The sequence below is a fragment of the Humulus lupulus genome, chromosome 3 (genome assembly GCF_963169125.1).
Source record: "Humulus lupulus chromosome 3, drHumLupu1.1, whole genome shotgun sequence".
Taxonomy (NCBI): Eukaryota; Viridiplantae; Streptophyta; class Magnoliopsida; order Rosales; family Cannabaceae; genus Humulus; species Humulus lupulus.
The window spans coordinates 250,894,287-250,912,891 of record NC_084795.1 but is presented as its reverse complement, the minus strand read 5'-3'; the positions used below and the strand labels follow the sequence as shown (position 1 = coordinate 250,912,891).

Genomic DNA, 18,605 nt, shown 5'->3' with positions numbered 1-18,605 from the left:
CTAGGTTATCTCATATTAATTTGTTTAATATTAGATCTACATGAAAATAAATAAAGATCATGTATAAGTTTTCCTAACACATATCTCATATAACTCAAAACATCTTTAGTCATAATATATGAAGCTTTGGGTTGGTGGCGTTGTTATACCTTGACGTAGAGCTATGGCTCAGGTCTAAGGTTTCCAACCTAAAAACTTAAAGGCTTCATATATCATAACATGTAACAAAATCATTAACACATAAAGTAATCCACATATTCATCAACATACGAACACACACTTGCTCATAATCCAGACCAATCTTAATAAAATAAGACAACTTTCACATATCACAAAATTCATCAATTATATGTCATACAACATCATTCTAATATTCATATCACACAAAACTCATATAATCATTCATCGCATACTTATAATATGCATCATCATCCCACATTTAACTCATCAGACATACACAATTAATTTAGTCATGCATCTCACAGTTAAGCACAAAATGTGAGATTTACTTACCTTAGGTCCTTAGCTTATTTTAAAACCTCTCTCAAATAGTTAATCAATCCAATCCATACAAATCTTATTCAAAGTGCATTATTTATTAAATTATATCAAAATAGTAAATATACACTATTGATAGTATATATTAACAATACTAGAAACCACATAAATGATAATAATAATTATTATCATCATAATGCTAATAACTTTTCTACATCACATATATTATAATATTAATAACAAAATACCTCAATAACAATATGTATGTAAATGTATATATGCAAATAATCATTTTATTAAAAGAAATCATATTTTTAACATAAAATTATAATGATTAATATAATGATAATAATATAAATATAGATATTTATATTACTATTAATTAGTCATAAAATCAATCACATTGATATAATAAATATAATTTCTACAAAATTCAATAATCTTACAAATATCAATAATTGTGAGAAAATTAATATTTTATATTATCTCAGCATTCAAATATCAACCAAAATATTAATACACAATAATAACTGCTAAATAATAGCTTTTACTATAAATCACACTTTACATATATAAACTTATATTATTTATTTAACAAACAAAATAATAAAAATAAATGATTGAAATTTACTATTCATAACAATTTCCATATTAATAGAAAATCAATAAAATATATATTTTACAATTTATTAAGTGTCTATTATTTAAAAAAAAAAATTGGGCAACACAACAACTATAAAATGGACAATCCCAAAATCAAAACATGTATAAAATATACATATAATCCCATACAATCAGTATAATTATAGAAATATTCAGTGCATTAAGAATATATAAATATATACTATAGATACATACAATAACAATTACACTAATCAATCACAATTAAATCACAATATATTGGTCAAAGAAATTATACCACAATGATCGGGGTTTTAAAACGAGTTAAACGATGATTTCTGAAGCTCAAAATGAACTCTGGAACCTCGAAACTAAGTTTTGAGTGTCGGTCTACGGTGGATCGCAGTGGCTCGTGGAGGGCCTGCCACCCAACTATGGTGTGTGGGAACAATTTATTAGTTTGAAGCCCACAACATGAGGATGGTGGTGACAGATCAACTAACGGATGCTCGAGGTGGCCAGATCCCAACTTTGAAGTCACGTGGTGGCCGAACTTAAATCGATCGATTGAGGTGCTTAATCGATCTCGCATGGTCGATAGTTTTGAGGCCTTTGAATCCAACAGTCCAGTGCGTGGCTATATGTGGTGGTTGGAAAGTGGTCGTTCATCTTCGACAACAGTAGTACACCAGAGAGGAAAAGAGAGGGGAAGATAAGGAGAGAGAAAGAAAAATATTTTTTTTGAGAAAACAGAGAGAGAGCTATGGGAAAATAAGGCTGATGCCTTCTTCTTAAAATTACATTTGGACCCAAAATATTAAAATTCTTTTCAAATAATCCCCTTAGCAAAACTTTCTTAATTTTATAAAAATCCCAAATTAAAATTATATGGCATTTGGGTCCAATACTTGACTACTCAAGTCTCTCTCTCTTTAATCTCGTTAATAACATAAAATCATGCTTTAAACATTATTTTTCCATTACTATTTCTTAAATTTGTAAACTTGTTTTATGTATTGAAAACTTTGATTTATATAAAAAATGCATTATGAAAATGTTGGGTGTTACAATTCAAGGTAAGAGTTGAAATTGGGAAAAATCAAGGAAATGACATATTTGGAAGAAATTTGTTCTTCAGGATCAAATATGTAATTGAGACAAATTAATATATTAATTTTCAAAAATAATTTTTTATATAAAATGGGCATTTAAATATTTAAGATAATTAATTTTGAATTAATTAGTTTTATTTATTTAAATAATATGAAAAAATATTTATGATAATTCAAATTGGATTCGAATTTGAAATGATATTTATTCTTTAATTAATTTGATAAGATAAGTTATCAGGTTTAGATATTTTTGAATAAATAATTATTAAATAATAATTAAAAGAAAGTGTTTGTAACACATCCCTAAAATCAGGGATGTGTTACACGCCAACTATAGTGCTAGCACTGTAGTAGCGTGTAATGAAGATCCAAGGTTGGATCTTTATATTTATTTTATTTATTTAATAATTGGTTTATAATTTGAATTTTGAATTTAATTAATTCTTTTATAAATCTATCAAATAGAAATTGTTTCATAATATGCTTAAGTGAAATAATATCCTAGAGAGAAAAATTCTAAGCTTTTCACAGAGAAAGAAAAATATAGCCTAATATTTTCCTATCCCTGGAAACTATCTCATACCTAATATTGCAAGATCTCATGAGTTGAGTACATCTTGTGATTAAGAAAATTTCCCACCATTACTCTAGGTGCCCACACACATCTTGAGGTTTAGAAACGCATATTGAAAGATCTTACTCTAAGTATTTACAAGGTTGCTTTGGATTGGATGTTCATTGGAGTTACTAAAAGATAGCGAGGATTCTTGATTGTTCTAAAACATGTAAATCCCCATCTTTTTCTTTCTCTTTGATTAGTGTTTTGCATATTAATGGATCTAGTTATTTAAAGATTGTTTAAATAATTTTTTTTTGAATTCTCTGGGCCCACCACCCCATGCTTTCCACTACGCATATGGTAAACCAGTTACCAACAAACGGGGCTTCAAAAATGTGGGGGGCACATGGCCCCCATCTTCATCCTCCGAGTTAGAGTCGTGGCCTTGTCTTTGGGCCATCTTCAACGTTATCTTCTTTAAACTCTTCAATTCAACGCGGAGAAGGTCGTAGTCTTGGTTGACACTCTATGTTGGATATGCCCTCTAGTCGGGCATGGCTTATCTCGTCCAAGCGTTAAGATTGTCTTGAAGGTTCGGTTGTGGATGTCTCCTGGGGAGGTCCTCGAGAGCTGCGCTGTTTCTGCGAGCGTTCAGGTCATCTCACAGGTCGGGCTGTACATCACAGCGACAACCTTCCTCGGGGAATCACCATATTAATTGTTAACCGAGATGTTGATTCCTTATTTTAGAGGATAAGTGTAACGCCCGAACTCCAGGGACCGTTACGGTGTTCCTTGTAAACAGTGCTAAACTCGCTAATCGAATCATTTGGCCAAAATCGTGAACTAAATATGATTAGCGGTTTAGGGATTAAAAATTTTGGTTAAGATGTAACGTTTCACTAGAACGTTTAATATATACATTGGGATCCCGAAAATATAGTTTCAGAGTCTATTACAGAAAATATTTACAACAGGCCGTTCTAAGCGGCAAAACAGGGTTCAACCCTAGTTCCACTTTAAACCTCGGCCGTGAAGGACGAGTAGCTGCATATGTACACATCATCACCTAGGCTCTCCAACTCAAGGATGGTCCAGCTTCCTCTTGCCTTTACCTACACCACATAGCACCTGTAAGCCGAAGCCCAGCAAGAAAACCCAATAGAACATGATATAATATCAACAATAATCATAATAGCCATTCAGGACCAACGGTCCAAAACAGATAGGTGACAGTAGCCAAAAGTCACAGAAGTGGGTACAGCTCCCTTTAGCCATGTGACGATAAGATCACCAGGGCTTAATTGATTAGTGGTTCCTTCATAAGTCTGATCAGGATAGGTGCATGGTGATTAATCACCAACATAACCATCCTCCCGAATCTAGAGTCGTAACTAAGGACAGCGTCCCCCAGCCATGTGACAAACAGTCACCGGGGTCATATACCTTGGCTGTGAACATCTGGTCTTAGACCAGGTAAGCGCTTATAGTTCTCATTGACCTTCCGGTCGGTCCAGCATTAATACCCTATATGGGTCATTCAATGCCAACCTCGATTAGATCTAATCTTCATTTGGCCCGGCGTTCACAACGCTCTGCCATTTCTGACTCTTGGGTCAGTGAAACACGACCAGTGCTCAGCCCATTGTGAACTTAACTAATAAGTCACAGCTTCACAGATGGATCTGACACCATTGCCGATTCTGACTAATAAGTTAGTGCCATACACAGGTAAGTCATGCCACCAAATATATGTCGCATATCCAATATCCATAAACAAGGTATTCAGCATGCTTACTTAACAAGTACTAATACAATTAGGACCATGCACAAACCCAAAGGCACAAGCTCTGAACAATATCATAATCAGTACTCAAAGCATGTCCTAATCACATGTTTCTCATGCATCACATGCATAATATTCAACAATCCAACATGCACCAATAATAGCCATGCATGTCACGTTCAATAGTCAACCAACATGCATCAGAAATAGCCATACATGTCATACTCAATAATCAACCAACATGCATCAAGAATAGCCATGCATGTCATACTCAATAATCAACCAACATGCATCAATAACAGCCATGCATGTCACATATACACAGGGTGCAGTTTTCTTACCTCAGAGTCGAGCTAGAATGATTAAAAGAACGACCCTTGAGAACGATTAACTTTTAGTCCTTTAGCGGTCACCTAGTCATAACCAAATATAAGATACCATCAATAAAAATGATCAACATAAGTTTCCGAACCAATATCTAGCCTCCAGGACATCAATCCACACTTAACCAAGTAGTAGGATCAACCCCGAGGCCTATGGTAAGCATCCCTAAGCTAAAAACACAATTTTGGCCAAAAATGCCCTGATGGGCCGCGGCTCACCACAGCCATGCCGCGGCTCATCTCCTTGACAGAGGCATTTTTGCCTCAGAAGCCACCCTAGGCCGCGGCACACTAAAGCCAGGCCGCGGCTCATTACCCAGATTAGCCAACAATTCAACACGCACCAACTCGACCTCCCCAGCATATTCCCTTAGAACCAAGCCTTCAAACTAGTTCCAAACTTTCTCCAAACACTCAATTCAACCTCTAAACAACATCTATATCAAATCCTCATCAAAACCCAAATCAAACATCAACCTAACTCCCATTAATTCCAATTAACCACCAAGAATTCACAAGCTGAAATCTTAAACTAAAACAGAGTATAAACCAGAAACTTATGGCTGAACTTACCTCAAATCCGAGTTTGAACCTCCTTTAATGGCTTAACCAAGTTCCTAAGCTCCCACCTTTGATTTCCTAGCTTAACTCTTCAATTTGGGCTCTCAAAATCCAAAGGAAAAATGAAGGGAAAAGCTTGTACGGGAGAGAAAGGAAGAGATGAGGATGGTGCTATGTTTTGTTCTGTTTTCCACAGCCTTCTAAAACTCAAAGGTTGATATAAATCCTTAAGGTCAAAAGACCATAATGCCCCTAAGCCAAATAGATCCCTCCAAAGACTTCCAAGGGTAAAACCGTCCTTTCCCTCTTATCTCGTTAATTATAATTAACGCTCTCCAATTCCCGCTATTCTCAATATTCTCAAATACCAATAAATCATATCACATTACCCTCTTACTCCTGGTAATGTTCTAGTCATCAAAATGACCCCAAGACTCACCCCGAGCCCCGAACTTAAACCCGTTATGACTAGACCGAACTCTTACATCTCATGATCGTCTCATGCCGAATAGCTTGAACCAATCCACCTTATAATGTGGCTATATTAATTAATCACAACCATGCACCCAAGATACACAATTACGCCCACAGCAGCCAAATTACCAAAATACCCTTATAATAATAAATACTCCCATATGCATGCATTCACCATCATATAATAATATAATTCACGTAAACATGCATATAATCATTAAATACCATAACAAATCAATTATGGCCTTCCTGGCCTCCTAATCAAGGTCCTAAACCTTATTAGGAAATTTGGGGCATTACAATAAGTTTCTCCTGTGAGCCCCTTGTCTGGAGTTCCTTTGGGGTTGGCGAGGCATTAGTGGCACACCACCTCCAGGCCTGGTGTGATCTGTCACAGCGCGCCTAGGAAGAAGGTCCTGGGCTCCGCAGACGCTAGAGGCCTGACGGTGTCCTCGGGCACCGTGACACTCAAGATCGTTCGCCCTCCTCGGGACATGAATGGGCTCGGAAGCCTGATGAGTCATCTTTCTCTTTTGAGAGGGCTCAAATTTTTCTTTCCCACGAGCTTGAGTCATGGGGGTGCGGGTGCATAGGTGGCATGCCAGTTGGCGGATCTTGCGCCATATTAGTGGGGTGCTCATGAGGCATGCCCACTGATAGAGTAGGTGGCACTCCAACTGGGTGCGCGGGTAGCATGCCAGATGGTTTCCTAGGTGGTACTTCTCCTTGAGGGTCCACTTCTAGCCCTTGACCCGCTAAAGTGGCCTTCATGGTGTTAACCACCTCCTGTAAGGCAACGATATTCCCCTCCCGGACCTCTATTTTTTGCTATTAGGAGGCAACTTGACCTTTGAGGGGCACCACTTCAGGTGGCTCGTCCATGTAGAATGAATGAGAGTACTCACTCTCGTAGTAGTCGTGTCCATCCTTGCAATCATATCCGTCATCTTCATTGTAGCCGTCGTCATGGGCCACCTCCGGGTTTGCTGGTGAAGGTGGTTGACTGGACTCTCCTCCCTCAGCAACGGTGGGATGAGGGATTTCGTCAATGGCATTCCGTCTGGTAGTCACCATGAATGCATCTTCAAAGCTTTCTTCAAGCTCTCTATGAAAGCACCAAATTGTTGACTGTCTTTTTTGTTATCAACTAATTAAATTAAGCTTAAAGAAAATGCAATAAAGAACACAAAGATTTTATATGGTTCAGGTTATTAACTAACCCTAGTCCACGAGTCACTTGTATTAGGATTTGGGAAGCTTGGAGGTCTCAAACTTCTATGGAGCTCAAGTAGCGTTTTAGAAATGCTCTGAATACAAAAATGGGGATTCAATCTGGGATCCTTTACAAAGTTTGCCCTAGTCCTATTTATAGATGGCTGAGGAAAATTAATTCCCTTAATGAGGATTTTATACATTCATTCTCCCTTAATGGGGTCTTAATAAATAATAAATACACATTCCTGTAGTTAATGAGCTGGTGAGCACGAGCGTATCTCTTCGGGCCCATTTACGAGGTTACAACCCAAAACTTTATGGGGTAATGAATAGTGCTCAAAAGTATAAATTTATTAGTCTTAAAGTTTAAAATTAATTAAGTTTTAATTAATATTTTCATGGATTTATTGTCATATATTTTATATTTGAAAATTTTAATTTTAATTTAATTTGTATTTAATTTTCAAGAAATAAAATGTATTTTGACACAAAGAAAAAGAAAGAAGAAAGAAAGAATTAAAATTGAAGAAATCATGAAGAAAATGGAATTTTTGACAAAATTAGGCCCAAAACGGAGCCCAAGCCCAAAGTCTTCAGCAACCAGCAGCCGAGCTAGAGCCGCCTGACATGTGCCTGCCACACCTGCCATGCCGCCTCCGAGCCAACCAGGAGACGCCACCTGTCCCACTCGCCTGGCTGCTGTCTCCCACGCACCTGACACACTCCACTGCTGAGCCAACCAATGCGCGCCACGTCGCCCAGATGTCCCCACTCGCTTGTCATTTGTCCCCCACGACCCAACAATCCACCAGTCGAGCCAATCGGTGCATGACATGTGGCCAACGTGTCTCCTTTACTGCTGCAATTTGTCTCCCACTTTGCACCAATTTTGCAGCCATTTTTTTCACTCTTTTGTACACAATTTTAACATATTTTGGGTCATACTTCCACTATAAATAGAGAGCCAAATGTAAGAAAAAATCATAAGATTGTGGAATTAAGTGTGGAGAGTATAGTTAAAGAGAAAAACATTATTTTTCCTATTTTTCTTTCATTTCTTTTACATTTCTTTGAGTGAAAACAATGCATATTTTAGGCTAAATTCTCTTGTGGAAATGCTAGAGTGAACTTCATGTTTCACATTATAGTTTTAATATATTGATTCTTTATTTTGTTCTTCATTTCTATATCTTTGTTACAATTAAATTTATTTTCTTCTAATTTTTATTCTAAATTTATTAGTGTCTTTTACATAAGTCTAGTCATGTTCTTCTTATGTAATTTAGGATCTTGATTTAATTTATGATATTTGTTATATTATATGCTTTTTTTAGCATTCTGCCATTGGTATTTTGTCGCTCTAAGGTATATAATATGATAGGTTTTTAAAATTAGAAGTTAGTATAATTGAATTAAGAACATATTTTAAGGTAAGCTTTATTATATATATTTTCCAACTATAATTAATGGTGTAGAATTATAGTTGAGTAGAATGAATCAATTTTATTAATATATATATATATATATGTTTGCATGAATGAAACTTATGCCTTCCATATTTTCTCTCTGATTCTAAATTCCTCAATTTTTTTTATTTAGTGTTTAAAAAATATATATATTCTTTTTCAAAGTTTATTATTTTTAATTTACTAATATTTCTTTTTTGTATTTGACATCTCTGTGGATACGACATAGCCCGATTATTACTGCGACCGCTTAGGAGTTTATTGGGCGATATCAATTTTTGGCGCCATTGTCGGGGAGGTAATTCTACAATTAAAGGTTTGCATAGTAAATTATTATTTTTTATTTTAAAAAAAGGGTAGTATAATTTTTTTTTATTTCTCTTTTATTTTATTTTTCCTTAGTAATTTTTATTTTTATTTTTATTTTTTATTTATTCATTTATTTTTAGGTTTTGAATTTATTTTCTAGATTTAGGTTTTTTTCCGAGAAAAAAAGCATAAAATTTTAAAGCATAAATATATATATAAAATCAAAGTATTGAGAACATTTGTGTAATTTTGGAAATCAGTAAAAACCAAACTTGTTATGTCATAGAAAAATTGGTTCTTAAATAAGGTTTGTGTTAGCGTTACCCTCCAACCTTTTCTAAGAACATCTAAGAGTTCTAGAAAAGCTCTTGGGCCTAATGTGGTACTTTGGCAGCCTTCCCAATTGGCCTGGAAACATTTTTGGTTTATACTTATTACACTATTACACACTTGTGCTTATAATAGTTAAAAAATAAAAAAATATATATATTTATGCCACGAAATAGAGACGCACTAGGGAGATTCGTGAGACAACAAGTAGAAGCTTTAGAAAACTCTCCTAGTTCGTCGTTTTCTTCCATTCGTTCAAATTCACCGAGACTTCCTGAACCACCCACGATTACTCATCAAGATGAAGTCCAACCAAGAACGCTATAGGATTATTTACATCCTACGCGTACAGCCACACCTTCATGCATAATGTATCCCAACAATATGCCAAAATTTGATTTCAAACCCGGCATTATTAACCTCTTACCAACCTTCCATGGGTTGGAAAATGAGAGTCCGTACGTGCATATACGGGAATTCGAAGAGGTGATGGCGACATTCAACAACCGAGCTGATGTCACCAACATTGCGAGATTGAAATTTTTTCCTTTCTCTCTCAAAGACAAAGCAAAAAGCTAGTTGTATTCCTTAAGGCCTAGATCTATCGGAACATGGGACGAAATGACAAAAGCATTCTTTGCCAAATATTTTCCGCCCCACAAGACTAGCAGCCTTAAGAGGAAAATCTCTACCTTCACCGAGAAAGACCATGAAACTTTCCATCAGGTCTGGCAGAGATTTAGAGATTTGATAAATCAATGCCCACATCATGGATACGAAAGCTGGCGTCTGATCAACTATTTCTATGATGGTCTCACAACCGAAAAAAGACAATTCGTACAAATGATGTGCAATGGCGAATTCCTTCAAAAAGATCCTGATGAAGCTTTCGAGTACCTCGACGATCTCGCTGAAAATTCCTACACATGGAATGGACCGAGTCCTATGGACAAGCCACGATCAACTAGAATCTACCAATTGAGGGAAGAAGACTACGTCAAAAGCCAAATTGAATCATCGAGACAAAAATTTGAGGCTTTCAAATCTGAAGAAGGTAGAGGATCTACATGGCTGCAAAGGTAGAGACACGAGATTCATGCTTCATCTGTGGAGGGGCGGAACATCAACCGTAAGAGTTCCCAACTCTTGGTGAGTTAAGAGGAGGAAATGAGGAACAATGCAATGCTTTAGGGGATTACAAGAAGCCTTATAACCCTTTCTCAAACACTTACAATCACGGTTGGCGCAACCATCCAATTTTCAGCTGGAAGGATTCAAACCAAGCATCTGGGAGCCAATGGAGGCCTGAGCAGCAACGTCCACCAACAACATACATTGCTCCTCAAAATAACATGCAGTCAAGTAATTCTCTTGAGAATACTTTGCAAATGCTTGCGTAAACACAAATAGCCTCAACTTAAGAGCTCAAATCTTGTTTCACACAAATGGTAGAGGAAATGAAAGACATGAAAATCCAAATGACAAAGCTAAACACTACTTTGGCAATTCAAGAGCATGGTAGACTTCCCACTCAACCTCTAATCCATCAAAATCCTCCTCTCTAGATACAAATTACAAAGAGGTTAATGCCATCTCTACTCGAAGTGGTCAAAGTACGATTTCACCGTTAACTAAGACAACAAGTACATCAATGCCCGCTCTAGACAATGATATGCCAATAAGAATTCCAGTAAAGGAACCCTTTCCTCAAGCTTTGAAATCCACTGGAAAGGTACTGGAAAATCATGGTGAAATCCTAGACCTTTTAACACAAGTGAAGATCAACTTGCCATTTTTGCATGTGATCAAAAAGTGCTGACTTATACCAAGGTTATCAAGGATTTGTGCACCATTAATAGAAAACACCATGTCAAGAACACTTCATTCTTGGAAGAACAAGCTAGCACGGTAATTTTCTGCATGACACTGCCTAAGTACAAAGATCTTGGTTGTCCCACCATCTCATGCCAAATTGGGGAGCAGGAATTTGGTCAAGCCCTTCTACACTTAGGAGCAAGTGTAAATCTCATGCCATAGTCAATATACTTGCAATTAGGTCTAGGAGAACTCAAGCCCACATCTGTGGTGCTACAACTGGCTGATCGATCAGTCAAGAAATCTCAGGGAATAGTAGAAGACGTTCTAATTCAAATTGAAAAATTCTATAACCCTGTTGATTTTCTCATCTTGGACACTCAATCTGAAGTGAGTATAGAGTCCGAAATTCCCATCATTCTCGGTAGACCTTTCCTCGCAACAGAAAATGCACTCATTAACTATAGGAATGGTCTCATGAAAATCTCTTTCGGGAACACGACTCTAGAAGTGAATGTTTTCCACATCGGCAAACAACCACCTGATAACGATGAATGTTTCCAATCATATCTGATCGATACACTTATTTCGGAAGAGGTCGAAGTGAAATTCACATCTAATCATTTTAATCACATCTTCCAAATTTCATAAAGTTCTGAGCCCGATGAGTCTAAAATCAACCCTGAAATCTTCAAACACTCACATGCTAGAAGAACCATGTTTTGGAATCCAATCTTTGAGGAACTCCCTCAAGATCGAGAAACACCAAAACCCTCCATTGAACAAGCTCCTCAACCAAAGTTGGGACAACTTCCTGAGGGTCTTAAGCATGCTTTCCTAGGAGCTGACAACACTTTTCCTGTCATAATATCCTCCAAGATCAATGCCACACAAGAGCGCCAACTCATTAATGTGTTGCAAGAACAAAGAGATGCATTAGGATGGAAGATAGCTGACATCAAAGGTATTAGTCCTTTAATTTGCTCCCATCACATTCAATTGGAAGATGGGGCTATACCATGTTGTGACCTTCAAAGAAGATTGAACCCAACGATGAAGGAAGTAGTTAAGATTGAAGTCTTGAAACTTCTTGATTCTGGAATAATCTATCCTATTGTTGACAGTAAATGGGTTTGCCCAACTCAGGTTGTTCCCAAGAAATCAGGGGTAACAGTGGTACAAAATGAAAAAGGGGAACTTGTTCCTACCAAGGTCACAACTGGGTGGCGCATGTGCATTGATGATAGAAAATTAAATGCAGCCACCCGCAAAGACCATTTTCCACTTCCATTCATCGATCAAATATTGGAACGTGTGGCGGGTCATCCTTTCTATAGTTTTCTCGATGGTTATTCAGGGTATTACCAAATCAAGATTGCCTTAGAAGATCAAGATAATACCACATTCACTTGTCCTTTTGGTACTTTTGCCTTCTAGCATATGCCATTTGGCCTGTGCAATGCTCTAGCCACCTTCCAGCGATGCATGATGAGCATATTTAGTGATATGATCGAGAAATGTATGGAAGTATTCATGGATGATTTGACAGTCTTTGGAGATTCCTTTGAATCAAGCCTTCTCAATTTAGAGTTTGTGCTTAAACGTTGCAAAGAGAAAGGCTTGGTACTCAACTAGGAAAAGTGTCATTTCATGGTGCCATCAGGCATATAGTCTTGGGGCATGTCGTGTCGGAACAAGGATTTGAGGTTGATCAATCAAAGATTGAACTCATATCAAAGCTGCCCACCCCCAAGACTGTTAAAGACATTCGATCTTTTCTTGGGCATGCAGGATTCTATAGGAGGTTCATACAAAATTTCTCGACAATTTCTCGCCCTTTGTCAAACCTCCTAGAAAAAGATGTTGTGTTCAGTTGGACACCTGAGTGTGAGGAATCTTTCCGAATGCTCGTTGCAAAACTCACTTCCACCTTTATCATTCAGCCACCAGATTGGAACTTACCGTTCGAAGTTATGTGTGATGCTAGCAATTATGCTATAGGGGCCGTCCTAGGTCAAAGAAGGGAAGGGAAGCCCTTCGTTGTCTATTACGCAAGTAGAACTCTTAACATTGCTCAGATGAACTATTCTACTACTGAAAAAGAGTTACTTGCTGTAGTATTCGCACTTGACAAGTTTCGTTCCTACCTGATTGGTTCACCTATCACAGTCTTTATAGACCATTCTGCCTTAAAATACCTCCTTTCCAAAAAGGATGCTAAGGCACGTTTAATTAGGTGGATCCTTCTGTTACAGGAATTTGATCTGACCATAAAGGATAAGAAAGGAGTTGAAAACGTGGTAGCAGACCACTTATCTCGTCTTGAATTTTCTGATTCCGCTGATGGCCCATCCATTCGAGATGACTTCCCTAATGAACATCTCTTCGCAATCACTAAGTTTCCATGGTACACTCATATTGTTAATTACTTAGTGATTGGAAAACTTCCAACTGCATGGAGTGCACAAGATAAACGTAAATTTTTGGTCGAGGTTCATAACTTCTATTGGGACGATCCATATCTTTTCAAGTATTGCCCCGAAAAAATTATGAGACGTTGCATTCCAGATGATGAAATTTTTAGTGTCCTGAACTTTTGTCATAATGAAGATTGTGGTGGTCATTTTTCTATGAAAAAGACTACTGCAAAAATCTTACACTGTGGTCTTTATTGGCCCACTTTTTTCAAAGGCACTACCAATTTCTGTCGATCATGTGAAAGGTGTCAGAAATTAGGTGCTTTATCCTGGCGACATATGATGCCATTAAACCCAATTCTTGTAATAGAAATATTCGATTGTTGGGGGATAGACTTTGTGGGACCATTTCCACCTTCTTCTGGCTACCTTTACATTCTCCTTGCCATAGACTATGTCTCAAATAGGTGGAAGCTATGCCTTGTCGAAATAATGATAACACAACTGTTGTGAAATTCTTAAAGGAAAATGTGTTATCTAGGTTTGGCACACAATGAGCTATCATAAGTGATCAAGGAACCCATTTTTGCAACTATTCTTTCGATACCTTAATGCAAAAATATGGTGTAATTCATAAGGTTGCATTGTCCTATCACCCACAGCAAATGGCCAAGCTGAGTTAGCCAACCGAGAAATTAAGCAAATCTTAGAAAATATGGTTAATCCTGACCTCAAAGATTGGTCCTCATGACTTCTCGATGCTCTCTGGGCATACCACACTGCTTACAAAACTCAGCTTGGTATGTCTCCTTATAGGCTAGTCTATGGTAAAGCCTGCCACCTTCCTGTTGAACTGGAACACAAAGCTTATTGGGAAATTAAAAGCCTAAATTTTGATCTCAAGGTGGTAGGACTCAATCGTAAGCTTTAGTTGTCAGAAATTGAAGAGTTAAGGAACAATTCTTATGACAATTCTAGGATCTACAAGGCTAAAATGAAAGCGGCCCATGACAGGCAGATCCTAAGAAAAGAATTTGAGCCAAACCAACGAGTGCATCTTTATGACTCTCGTCTGCATATCCACCTTGGCAAGCTGAGATCAAGGTGGACTGGTCTATATGTTGTAAAATTGTCTTTCCCAACGGTGCTGTTGAGGTCACAGGCCCAACTGATGGGAGAGAATTCAAAGTAAATGGCCAACGATTGAAACACTACATAGAGAGGGTGACCCAGCCTGAAGAAGTCACTCTCGTGGAACCAGTTTACCAAGCCTGAGTAGTGTTCCAAATTGTTTGTACATAGGTTTGTTTTCTGTTTATTTCCCTTTTGTCATTTTATTTTATTTGTTATCATTTTGTGTTTTCAGTTTTTTATGTTTTAGAGAATCAATATTCTCTTTATCACTCAACGCTCGCTATTCAGGTGTTCTCTTTCCCTGCTCTTTTACATTTATTATAGGGAATTTACTCATTAGGTATCCTATGTTTTTGCAAAGTATCATTTTAGTACCCTTTGTTTTCAATAATGCTCATATGGTACCCTGTATTTTAAAATTATACATATTTGATACCCTAGACTCAGATTTGATAGATAAAATTTTGTCAATATGATCAAACTGTCATCAGTTATATGTAATTAAGTAATTAAATTTAAATTTGGAACTTACATAATTGACAGCAGTTTGATTAAATTGGTAAAATTTTATTAATTAAATTTGAGTTTAGGGTACCAAATATGTATGATTTTAAAATACAGAGTACCATATGAGCATTATTGAAAACAGAGGGTACCAAAATGATACTTTGTAAAAACACAGGGTACCAAATAGTTACTTACCCTTTATTATATATTGAGACATTGAGGACACTGTCAAATTTTGGTTGAGGGTGGTGAGCATATTCATGCACGTTCATGTTGATTTTTGTCATATTAATATTTTCACGATCAAATTTTTTAAAAATTACTTATTTATTCTTGCAAAATGTTACTTTTGCCACTACTACAAAACTATACTTAGATGACACACATGAGACGACGGTTTTAGTAGACCTGTCTTCTTATGTTAAAAATAAACATATGACGACTGACTCTCTAGAACCGTCATGCCATGCACAACAAAACTTACATTAGACAACAGTTCTTAGAAGAATGTCGTCACGTGTTTATTTTTAACACAATTAGACAGTTCTACTTAGACTGTTGTCTTATGTGCGTCATCTTAATATTATTATTATTTAAGGCTTATTGAGATTTTTTCCCCCGAACTATTACCGATCCAAATCGTGCCCCCCGAATTTTTGAACTGGTTAAAAATTCCCCCTTAATTATTCACGTTACTGAAATGTGGGACTTCCTTCCAATTTCGCTAATGGAATGGTGATGTGGTAGTTTGGTGGCCGATGTGGTATTGCCACGTCAATGCTTCATTTATAATATAAATAATAAATAGTATTCTTGCCCCCGAACTATTACCATTACTAAATTGTGCCCCCTGATTTTTAAAAATTTACAATTAAACAATCTTTTGAATATTAAAAAAAAATGAAAAAATCATTAAAATTTTAAAAAAATTGATGGTGACAAAAAATTGGCTTGGGTGTTGGGCATGCGTCAGAATGAGGGTAGTGACATTGTCGACAGACTGGGCTCATGCGGGTCCCTTGCGACATTCAACTTTGGTGTCGCCTATGTCGCTTTAAGTTTTTATTTTGTATGATTTAATTTAAAAAAATGATTTTTTAGTTTAATGTTTTTAATATTTTCTTTTAAATATTCAAAATATTGTTTTAATTTTAAATTTTAGAATTCGATGGGCATAATTTGGTAACTGTAATAGTTTGAGGGGTAAAAGCCTATCTATTTTTTAAATTATACAAGTAGCAATCTACATCAGCACTCCAGTGTCGCCATATCACTATTCTCTTAGCAAAATTGAACGGAAGTCCCTCATTTCAATAACATGAATAATTCAGGGGGAATTTTTAACAGGCCAAAAAATTCAGGAGGCACGATTTGGTAGTCGTAATAGTCCGGAAAAAAATCCTAATAAGCCTTTTTTTAAAAGGGTATTAATATATTTAATATTATTGGATCACATATATATTTTAATATTTATAAAAAATATTGTCTAGACATATCTATTAATACTTTAATTAGTTGTTAAATTTTTATATATAATATTATACTTTTAATTAATTAATTATATTAATAATACTTAAAACTTAAATCAAATAAAATCATGCATATGTCTAATATTAAGATATATTACTCATGCATATGTTTCTTATTTTTTTTAAACTAAAAATAATTTATATAAAAAAAAATTTAATCCACTTGTAAAAAAAAGATTATTCCTTACAAAAGAAAAAAAAATGTTTGCATGTTTAATATGTGATATAATTTTTTTTTGAAAGTAATGAGTCATATACACGAAATTAATAAAACAAAACAATAAGAGACTCACTCAAAATAGCCCTCAATCGTCAAAAATAGCCCCAAATGAAATTTAACAAAACAAGAAAAATCCCTAATCTTTTAATTCTACCAGTTGGCTTCTCTGAAACTCACTCAAAATAGCCTCAATTGTTTTTCTCTCATGCTCACCAGCTCACCCGCTCGATCTATTCTCTCTCACACTCAGCCCTCTCGATTCGTTCTCTCACTCAGCCTCTACAAGAACTCAGCCTCTGCAAGAACTCAGCTCTCGTCTCTCTCCATAACGTCGAGCTGCTCTCTATCACATTCAGCCTCGGCAAGAACCAGGCGACCCTGCCGACGCAAGAACCAGGCGACCCCCCCGTCGACGCAAGAACCAGGCGACCCCCCCGCCGACGCAAGAACCAGGCCACCCTGGGGTAAACTAGGCAGACCTCCAATTGTTTATGAGGTAATTTTTTTTTAGATTCAATTTAATATGGAGAAAATACTTTAAATATAGTCACTGTATTTTTTTGTGTTGGAATTATTTTTAATTAAGAGAATCACTCTGCAACCGAGAGTTTTATGTGTACATAAAAGATTGAAGTGTTGGTTTTTGTTGAGTTTTAAAGTACTTGTTTGAAGAGTTGTTGTTCTTAATTCTTTCCTGTGCATACCAGTTGTTTGTTTCATTGTTTGTACTGAGTTTGAGTGCATAAATGTTTATTATTGGTGCTAAGGTGTCATTACAGGATCTTGATATTGTGTAGGAATTATTTTTGGGTGTTCAAGGTGTCATTACAGCTGAGAGTTGTCTTGACAACACCAAGATTGATTTTTTTCTTCACTGTTTTGGAACAAATGTTTTTTTCAAAAATTCAGAGCAAAGGGATCAAAGCTGATACAATAAAAGAGACAATCTTGTTCTTTTTGGATTTTAAGGCATTTGCTTTTAGCTCATGATTATAGACCATAGAGACAACCTTTATTCCTTTTGCAACATTTTCTAAATGATCATTACCACCTTTCATTTTCCATAGCAGTTCAAATTATGTACTTTCTTACTTCATGGTTATTCAAGCCCTTGCCATTTTCTTTTTTCAAGTGTGAATATGTGATTATATGAAGCATACATTAGCAAGAAGGATATTCATTTGTAATTGAACAACATAAGCTAATCAATATGGCAGTAAATGAAAGTTGCATGCTTTGTATGAAGAATGCATGAATGTGATTTATGAGCACATAATAATAGTTTATGCATAATGGCATAGAATAGTAAAAGTCAGAACCATGCCCTCAGCTCTGTGGGGTAATGCATAGTATGACCATTTCCTTTCTTTTGTTCCCTCCATTGAGATAAAAGGATTCTTCCTGCCTTCGTCTTTCAAAAATTTCAAAACAAAAGTTATTTTATGTGATATTTGCTTGATCCCAGAAGAAAAGCATATCTAATTCAAAATCTGATGACCATGTATGTTTGTGTTTTAATCATTTTGATCACTTTCGGAACACGAGTTCACATGTTTTAATAAATCTATGGGTTATGCCAGTGGCTTTATAGCTTCCCAGCAGAAATCAACTCTAGCAACTAGAGCTGATTGTTCAAATGATGAAAACTTGCTTGAATGCTCTCCTTCAT

General features: G+C 36.1%; 1 non-coding gene across 1 annotated transcript; it reads right to left on the bottom strand.

Annotated features, from left to right (window-relative positions):
• Nucleotides 1-9,983: 9,983 nt before the first annotated feature.
• On the bottom strand, nucleotides 9,984-10,090 carry LOC133827984 (small nucleolar RNA R71). Its single transcript, XR_009890630.1, has one exon. It is a non-coding gene; the product is annotated as a small nucleolar RNA R71 (small nucleolar RNA).
• Between the last annotated feature and the right edge of the window lie 8,515 nt (nucleotides 10,091-18,605).